The sequence below is a fragment of the Nothoprocta perdicaria genome, unplaced genomic scaffold (genome assembly GCF_003342845.1).
Source record: "Nothoprocta perdicaria isolate Ctin4 unplaced genomic scaffold, notPer1 scaffold_15, whole genome shotgun sequence".
In the NCBI taxonomy this organism is placed as follows: domain Eukaryota; kingdom Metazoa; phylum Chordata; class Aves; order Tinamiformes; family Tinamidae; genus Nothoprocta; species Nothoprocta perdicaria.
This window is the reverse complement of record NW_020454649.1, coordinates 6,075,269-6,085,553: the sequence shown is the minus strand read 5'-3', so window position 1 is coordinate 6,085,553 and position 10,285 is coordinate 6,075,269. Positions and strand designations below refer to the sequence as shown.

At 34.9% G+C, this 10,285-nt stretch overlaps 1 long non-coding RNA gene across 2 annotated transcripts; it reads right to left on the bottom strand.

Annotated features, from left to right (window-relative positions):
- Positions 1–6,889: 6,889 nt before the first annotated feature.
- LOC112943471 lies at positions 6,890–8,704 on the bottom strand. 2 transcript variants are annotated; one of them, XR_003248598.1, is made up of 2 exons: positions 7,432–7,500; positions 6,890–6,915 (listed from the first exon to the last, which is right to left on the bottom strand). It is a non-coding gene; the product is annotated as an uncharacterized LOC112943471 (long non-coding RNA). The 2 variants fall into 2 exon arrangements; XR_003248597.1 differs by lacking the exon at positions 7,432–7,500 and adding an exon at positions 8,619–8,704 and having other exon boundaries at positions 6,902–6,915.
- Between the last annotated feature and the right edge of the window lie 1,581 nt (positions 8,705–10,285).

Sequence of the window (10,285 nt, the reverse complement as noted above, 5' to 3'; positions counted from 1 at the left end):
TCACAAGATCACGTCGGAATACTTGCAGAGAATAATAGCAATCAATATGTTTCAAAGGCATTAATAAAAATACTGAACATCCTGATGTAGAAAGATAGATTGTGGTGGATAATACATAAATAGCTCTTCTAAAAGCCCAGGAGATAAAAGTAATTCTCAGCAGCAAGGCTGTCCTTAAAACTAGTTGAATGTGACAGAAATGTTTCTAAAAAGGGAGGAACAAAGCAACAGTGCTTGTTTCCAATCTGTTTTGACTGTTGATAACTTAGTTTCAAGATGAACTGAATAATATATGCAGTATGCTTATATTTGGCGTTTACATCTGTATTTAGGTAGATTTGTAGCTGTGTATATATATAAGTATAGGACTTATACAACAAAATGCTTAATACAAATATGGAGAGGTTTTGTTTAGTTGCCTAGCAATAAGATCTGACTCCTGGAAGCTAACAAATACTGATTAGAGAATGGAATATAATTATTTAATGAATCTAATATACAAAAAAGGGCACATAGGCTATTTAAGAACGGGAAATGCAAGGCCAGAAAAAAAGGTCAATTCTATCCAGTGAAATCTATTCAGAAAATATGTGACACAGAAACAACACCTAAATTAGAGATTTGTCAGTCTGACAATACTTTTCATTTTTTCCTTCCTTTTAGCAGAAAATCTGATTTTATTTTGGCTAATGTATCTGTTTTTGAATTGCTTTGTCTAACTACCAACCCACCTGAACAGGGTTGGCAAGCTATGTATAATAGAGAAGGAGTTTAAAAAACTAAAATGGCTGAGCATTCCTCCACTTGGAAAATACAGTATGATTGTACTGGAACATTTACTGCACTCATGGAGGGGCAAAAGACTACATTGGGTTTTATTTACATGGAGTTTTAAATTTTCATTGTTGCCTTTTCATATGTTTCTATGGTCTCATTTTTCAGGACTTAAAATATTATAAGTGTGCTTTTGTGTTTTTTCTTCTTTTTTTTCAATATTTAAGAAGTAGAAGGGGATGGTCACAAGCTAAGGATAGCTAGAAAGCTACAAGCCAAGCACAGAGTAGAAATACTTCCTTCTTGGAGCTGTACTTACATTGATCTTTTTCCTCTATAGTCTAAATTAGAATAGATTAGTCTATATTTCAAAATGGAAAAAGAGAGACCACTGGATGGGATTTCAGAATTACAAGCAGCGTAGGCTTGAAATGTGCTACCCATGAATTATTTAAATTTGAAATAAGACATGTAGCAATTCTTTCTGCCCTTTCAATGTTCTTTAAAGCATACTCCTTTAACAAAGTCTTTCTGACACTGCTTCACAAGATTTGCTGCTATAGGAGCTGTTGCTTATCAGTACTTGATCAATCTGCCTGTGATAGAAGCAGTCATCAGAATTCACTCATTTACCAGCATAAACCTAAGGTAATTCCACAGATTTCCTGTGTGACATATTCAGAGTTTCTCTACACAAGGAAGTAAATGCACAATAAAATTAGCCTGAATTTACAGCACGGTACTCACTGCGAACTGCCACCTTGTGTAAACATACTTACTACACAGAAAGTGAAGGCAGCCTAGCTCATTTTGGTTATGGATTAAATTGCTTAGAACAAAGGCAGTCCTAACAAAAGCCAAAGGTACATTTACACATCGTAACACAGTGCTATAAGTTTCAGTATCAGAAGCAGCTTATGTTCTCCATCTAGACCTACACAACCTACTTCTTACATGTCTCTCGATTTAATTTAGGGATAATTTTTAGTTTCTTTTTCCCAACTGTAGGATTACTACATAGACTAATTAACTAGATTTTGATTTGTTCTTTTACTGTGACTCCTTTGTCCTTGTTATGGGAGTATAAAATACTCTTAAACAGCAAATAAATTAGATTTACTACATAAAAGATCTTCATGCAATAGGAATTTAAAGTGATTGAAATTACACAAATATATAAGAAGACACAAGCAGATAAAATGAAGGACATGCAAGTGAGGATTTTGACATATAAACCACAGTAAAAATATCAGCCTGCATTAATTTATTGAAACTTAAATTATAGTACTTTCATTATAGTATTTTCTGTAATATACTAATTTACGTATCTCTAATAGTTGTATCAACTACCATATCAGCTATATGTTAAAGGAACTAGGAGGCAATACTATTTATTGGTACATATCCCTCAAAGAATACACTATTTATTGGTACATATCCCTCAAAGAATACTTTCTGTTTATGAGGATCTGTCAATAGGAAATAGATGGGCTGGGATGAAATAAGTTATTCCTAAACCTCTTGCACACATCTACAATTCTGAGATGTGCAAAAAGTGCAGTGAGCCATCTCTATTGCAGATTCTCAAAATATCTGTCATTAAGGAAATCCATGTGGCCAATATAAAAAACCTAATTGAAAAAAAAAAAATGTAAAGGAACTGGGCACACAGACTTGTCCCTGGGTTACTAACAGTGATTTCACAGATTTTCCCAAAAGGAACAAGTTCAGTAGAAACCTCTAAGTGAGAAATAATCTCCTTCCTCTATTTCCCTTGTTTGGGACAACACGGTGATATTTGCACCTATCCTACTACCAGAAATACACAATTCAAGTTTTACTTTTTTTCCTATATCATAAGAAATAATAGCTGAAGCTATTAATTTGACTGTAACATGCTTCTGGAATTCGAGCATTGATCTCATTTATGTTAATTGCTTTTGCCATTTCACAAAAAAAGTATGAAGTTTGAAGTCTTGATTCATTATGAAAGTCATGTACTCCACAACCCAGTTTCATATCTCCACATCACTATCAGTTTAAAACCATTCGAGAGCTGCTACCAATTGCAAAACAATCTACTTTGAATTGCAAGGAGTATTTATAAACATATTTACATATGACACTTGCTAACAAATCTATTTTGCCTCATGTTGAGCTGACACATTCAGTGATTGATTCATACTGAACATTTAACATACTGAAATTCAGATGCAGGATAAATCTTCCATTCACTTGCCAATAACTTGCAGTGGAACCTGAAGAACTTGACAAAAAAGGTAGAATACCAGAGTAATTTAATCAGTAACTTTCTTATAAAAAGAAATTGTCAGATACTAATTGATAATATTTATCAACTGCAAATAGAAAAATTTAATTAGCATTAAGAACCACTGCTGAGTTAGTTGTCCCTGCATAAGAAGACACTATTATCTTACTGGGTATGTAACAGGTTATCTTGTGTTTGACAGTCTCTAATGCTTCATGCTGTGCAGGAAACCAAAATAGTTTACAATCCCAACCAAGGCCCAGAAATCCTGGCTCCTTACGGTTTCTCTAGTGTGGAAAAGGCACAAAGAAGATTCTCATTTAAGACATGTCAGCTTTTTACATTCCTGTTTTACAATTTTCTGTGTCTTTTTACCAAAACTATTCACCAGCAAATACTCAAGTATACTCTAATAACTCTGATAAAATATTATAATACACATATATGCCACATCTCACAAAATATTGTTTTATTTTGGGCTAATATTAAAGTCCATCAAGCAATTTAAATTCCACTCACTGCATCATACAACAAGCCAGTAATGCCCCTCTTTCTTCAATTAGAGGTCAGTATGGTGTGCACTGCTTTAAGCGATCTTCCCTTTTGCCTTTCATTACGATCCACTCCACAAACCTTGCATTCATTACCTATTTCTAAAATCCCTTTCAAAAAATAGTAATTACAAGCTCTACACAAATTCTTCAAATGAGTAACAAAAAAGCCATTCTAGTTGATACGTATACACTATGTGCTTTTGCTTGCAGATTTGGAGATCTGTGTTCACAGTCTTAAGAATCCATACTTGAAATTGAGGTAAAAGCAGAAGGGCTCTGCTCTCTCATTGTAAGCAGGAAACATCCATCCCTCTCTGTGTTGTGTATCATCCCTCAGGCATATCCTGGCTGCGAGACAAGGTGTTGTCCTTTTAAGTGAATTTCTGTGAACTCTTCCTCTTACAAAAAACCACTCCATGCAAGTAAATACAGTACTATAACAGACTGAACAGAAGAAACAACTATCACATCTGTTACCTATTCAATGATACATCTGTTAGTCACTAGGTTATAATATCATACAGTGGAAGAGGCATCATAAGAGTCTAGATCATCAACATCTAAAGGAGGCCAGCAGCATTCTCAGAAAGGGATTCTGCCAGACGACCCTAGTTGCAGCTACTAGTGATGCCCCTTCAAGTGCTGAGTGACAGCAATTCTGAGAAGGGACAGCAGTAGTGACAGCTTCTTGTAAAAGGAAAGAACGGTTTGAAACATCGTTGACAACCCTTTTAATATCAGCTCTAGCAAGACTGAGGAGTGAGATTTCTAAGATGAGAAGTTTTTTCATTGACAATGCAGCAAAATTTCTTGCTGCAAAAGCACCATTTGAATCCTGGAGTTCATTGATTCTGAGATCTTACTGGCCTCAATTACATATATTGAAGTGCTTTTTCTCTTTCCGTGGAGAGCTGACGAAGGCCCAAAGAAAACAATACTTCTTAACAAAATTTACAGAGTTTGCTAAAAATTACCTATGAGATGAAATTTAGGCAGCTGTAATAAACAGAGAATATTCTGGATATGAATTCACATCTGGAAACATAAATATTGTAATGACACTCTGCATTTTCAAAGAACCCTGAAGACTTAGTTTTTTTCTGATTCTTATCTCAAACACATCAATTAGACGACACCTTGAAAAGCAAGAAGGATCATCTGCTTCACGACTGATGAAATTTTGAAGTACGAACAAGGATGGGTTTTTTTGTTGAAATACCTCAGTCTCAATAAAGGCTTGTATCTTGTGAAACCCTATAAAGCCTGTGAAACCCTGGAAAGAGACCCACTATCACAATAGAGGAAATTGTTCACATACAAAAACTGCTTTTTGTAACTTGTTTTCCAATGCTTTACTATTTTTGTTAAAAGGATAAAAAGGAGTAATAAAATGGCTATCTTGTAATAGACCTACATTAAAAATCAGAGTTGGGTTGTTTGAAACAGCTTCACTTTAAGCAAGCAAGCAAATACCCTGTCATTTTACTCTCATATACTTCTCTGAGTGCTGCTGCATTTGATGATTCAATAAAGTCAATAAATGAGTGGATGACAGTCAGTAAATTATATAATACGGATAAGGTGCTGAGTGAAATTCATTTCTAATACAACATTGCACTGGCTCAGAAATGGCTACGGAATCAACTCTTCATAATCATCTCTTTTCAGACCTTTTTTTTTACTCAAAATTGCACAGGAGAGAATACAGAGAAATAGCACCGTGTTTTTTTAAGTAAAATTTGCTATATACCATAAGTCCATTCCACATGAAGACAGAAATATCAGCTAGTTAATAAAAGCTAGGTTCAGTATATGATCTAGTTCTTTCTTAACATTTGTGGGTGTTCAAATGTGGGACCTGGTTTGGGTCCCATTCTTGCAATACTTTTAGTTCTTTTATCTTCTCACATGGGATATAAGCAACAGTTTTCATCTGAATGGGAAAAGGACCTTCTTTCAATGCTTTCAGAACCCGAACCATTTCATTGAAACAGGGGGAAAATGTTATTTCAATGAGCAGATGCATTTACTTTAAATAGATTAAAGAATTAAAAAATCCAATAAGAAAATATTCTACAGAAATAAAACACAATTTTAACATAAGCTGGATATAATTTTAATATAGCAGTCTGTATATAACACATGGAACCACAGGTCAAGCAATGAAAATGCTGTCTACTGTAAGCTAGCGGTCTAATATTCTTGAACCTATTTAAAAATGCAAGTGATACATACAGCAAGTAATAATCATTTTTATTATTGCATGGGAAGATCTTGAAGTTCTCTCATAGCTAACTATGTAAAACAGAAGGATTTCGTTGACTTCAAAAAGGTTAACCTACATCCATAACCATTAGTTATAAAAACTGATTTCCTGTGTATTTACTTCTTCTTGATGACTAAAAATGCTATACAGATTTTCTTTGTCCTAGGCCAGATGGAGTTTGGAGAAAATCTAGTCCTTATAGAAACTTAATAGAACATTAATGCCATTGTCTGTCATTATTGTAAACTGTACTAATGTTAAACATTTACTGATAACTATTATATATATACACCAATTTAATTTGTAAGAAGTCATGCTACATTTCTGTCAAAGGAAATGTAAATAGCAAAAAGTAGCTAAACATATCCTACAAAAAATCTTCCCTACAAGCAACTGATAGTATATATATGCTCTGTGTGGTATTCCTAGCACTGCCTAGATACACCTCCACAAACAAGCTGTGACACAGCATTTTTGGTGTATCACAAAAAAATATATATATATACATTTGTAGCACAAAATGTAGCATTTTATTAATAGTAACTTCCTACCTACAATTCAGTATTCAGCAACAATGTATTTCTATAAATAATGGAATTATGCTGTGCAATACAGGACACACACTCTTTCAGCTCAATGAGCCATCATTTATCAGCTACTTCGTTGTTTATGATAAGTAAACTACCATAAAACCACTTAAGCAAACAAATTAGAATAGAATTAAGGCAACACATTTTAAATCTGATACAAGGATTATTACTTTTTGAACATTTTACAACTAAATTATAAAACTCATTGTAACATGGTATTTCAGGTGCATAAATCTGATGTCAAATTTAGACATCAAAAGAGAAAATTATAACAGTAATAACTAATAAATGTACAAATGATAAATATTTTTAGGTAATTTAAAGATTAACTGGCAATTATTAAGAGAAAGAAATGTTCTCTCCTTTACAATTAACGAAAATGATAAATTACAATGCCATCTTACCTGATTTTAAAGCTGGTGCTAGCTGATGTCAGAAACAGAACAGCAGTCTATGCGGATCCTGCAAAGCATGGACAAACCTGTCACTTTGAAACACTAGAGGACATAAGAATTTTGTAGCTTACATGTTTCTTTGAACTAGACCTCCTGAGGAGGCAGTTGCTATTTTTTTCCCAGACCATTCTGTCAACACACACGAACACATGCAACTTTTGTCTTTGAATATTATAACACTTTTCCATTAGAAGAATTATATTGGCTCTGAATAGTCATCATTCTAAACAGGACTGTGAAAGCAAAGCAAGCTGGACTGTTATAGACATTGCCTCACATTCTTTAGTTGCCTGAATAAACATTTACAGACAGAGTATCAGTATCTTTGACACCTTAGTAGTCTACAGCTAGTTTTCACTGGCTCATATAAGTTCACACCCTAAGTATCTTTCCAAAATTTCTTACAGAGAACAACCATGAGAATCCAGACAATTTTAACTACTAGACTGTTAGACTCAAGAAAGACTAGCGAGTTTCTGGGGCCTGAAACAGAGAATTATGAAGAAAAATTCTTCAAATATACCTGACAGACTATGAAGATCTGGTTCCGAGCAGCAGGAATTCCAGAGGCTGAGTTAAAGTATACAGAACAGCATTTCCAAAGACAACTGGATCAAAGCAAAATCACTGGTTTTAATAGTCCCAAGATCCACTTAAACCTACTAGCAATTATTTTCCAAAAAAAAAAAAAAAAAAAAGAAAAGTGGAGAAGTGACTTCCCACTTCAGGGGTTAGAAAACTAAACTGCAGCACTGTTTCAGAAGGATTTAAATGCTATTACCTCTGATAAGTATTTAACTATATGATAAGTGATAGTATTTACCAGTGATAAGTATTTAACTATATCACTAAAGGTCATCACAGAAGATGCTTTCAAAAAAGAAATATATGCCAGTAAGTTTCAAAATATAATACTATAGGGAATAACCATGATGCTTTATAAAGCACCTCAAGTTCATCTCTGCCATACTGTACAATCTAAGCACTGTATTACATGTGTTGGTGCATTTTTCTCAAACACAAATCAAATAACAGCAACAGTGCATCAGCACCAGATAAATGTGTTTTCCAAGTGTCACTGCATTCCCTTTCAGTAGAAGCACAGAAAATAAGTTATTTAAAAATGAAAAAAATAGATTACTTTGTTTCTTATCCATCCTTCTACATGAAAGGTGTGCTTCGGACAGACTTTTATTGTAAGAAAAAGTATATATTTGGTTAAAATGCTGGTGCTAGCTTCTTCATTACTGGATCAGTAACTATAAATCATCTTGGAGAAGAGTTAGGGTCAGAGGAAAAGGAAAACAGAAAAGCAGCTTGATATGAAAGCAGCCATAATAGGAAAACAGGCACAAAACAGGGAGTGAATTTTCAATAAAATAGCTATGCCATACTAATTCTCTATATGTATGCTTCGGCTCATACTACATCTATACTACATAGTGGGGCACTCTGACTAAAAGCCAGCCTGGCCAGACCCAGAACCAGTACAGCAACATGAGCACAGTGGTGAGATCCGGTGTTGCCTGGAGATGGCACAGTACCACACTGCTGCAGCTACCCTGTTATCAGGACTCAGGCTACAATCTCCACCCGGCAGCACTCAGCTCTGTAATCATTGCAAGGCAATCTACTACAGAGGATAAACCGAGGTGATGCAAACTTGACAGGAGCAAGGAACTTGGCAGTTTTGGAAAGCTCCTTCTCTACCTTTTGTGGGTTGTGTTGGTAGATGACAGCAGCCGTACTGGGATCTGAGGTAGACCACATGCACGGCAAGAGACACTCCCTTTCCTCTCAGTCAGATGCTGCCTCTGGTTCTGTGCCATGCAGCCTGCAACACAGAAGGTTTCTCATTGCATTTCTTTAAAGACATACTCTCTCCTCTGCATTACTAGTGACAGTGTACATATAAATTGCGTAATAATATCAGACAGTGCACAGTCTGAAATTATACAGATTTCAGACACAGATTTCAGACTGAAATCCAGAAACATCACTATGTCAATAGTAATCCAGGTGCTTTGAATTAAAGCATCACTTATGTTTAAGATAAACGGCAGGCAGAAAGCGAGAATATACAGTGCAAAAAAATTTAATGGAGAATAAGTGAGGTAAGGCTAATAATGGGTGAAAGTTGCTAATGAAACTGACAGCTACTGAACTGTTTTTTTCATGGAGTCAAGGAGTGTGTCTTCCTTATTAATTTATGAAATTTAAGACGTAAGAGGTATAAGGCCTTTTTTTTTTTTTTTTGTCCTTTGTGCTATTATTCATTGCCTTCATCTCCTGTGCAAGGTAGTGTATGAAGCGGGCAATGAGTGGCACAGATGTGAAAGAAAGCCAATGGCAAGAACCTCTCAGGTTCCCACCTGCCAAAGCACTGTGAACTATGAAATAGTATATATCCTGCTGATCTGAATGAGACTTAAACCTAGCACACATGTTTCCAGGACTGAGACCTGAACAAACAATCACAATTTTAGTAAAACAATGATAATTTGCTATCACTTTCTTATCAAACAAATCTAGTTTATTTTTTTCTGCTGCTATAGTCATAAATATTTATAGTGTACTCCAAAATAAGCAAATAAACGGTGATATTTTAGTCTGTTAATATGCACTTACCATGCTTTGAAGGTTTTCCATCCTCTTCCAAAACAAGTTTATGAGAGAAATTCTCCGTTATTTTCATTTGTGGGGGTCTCTGCATATCCTGGACTGGAAATACTTATCCAGGGAACGCCGCAGGAAAACATTCTGCCATCAAAAGCAAAACAAAACCTTGTTTTCATGACAGTTTTTAAAGCTTAAAAGTATTTTTATTACCATTTTCAGAATATTTATTTGAAAAATATAATCTGGTTTTAATATTGCTCTAAATCTTGTTCACATTTTTGTTACATCTGTGCATTTTTGCGTTCGCATTTTTGTTACATCTCTTCTTTCAAACTGAATTCCACTGATTGCAATGGGGTTCTCAAAGTGTATGCTCAGAACTTACTCCCAGAGTTTGTTCATGATTTTCCATACATCTAAGTAAATTCTGCTTACTACTTAACTGATAGGTAACTCTCTTCAATGCTTATGTGTATGAGATAGGCAAACCCACCTTGAATAAATTTCATCCTAGATAAAAAAAAATAAGAAGTTGTATAGGAAAGCACCCGTTAGGCCTTATATAACTTCTGGGACATAGTGACACATTGTGTTGAAAGCATGAGGAATGAGACTGGCTCTGGGAAACTGCAAGGTCTGTAATACCATTTGTTTAACTTTGCCAACTGATCAGTTCAAGAGTTAGCATATGTACCACTTTCTCGCAGCCATCTGAGTTATGAGTCATGAGAACCGAAAGTGGAAGGTGTATACGTGTG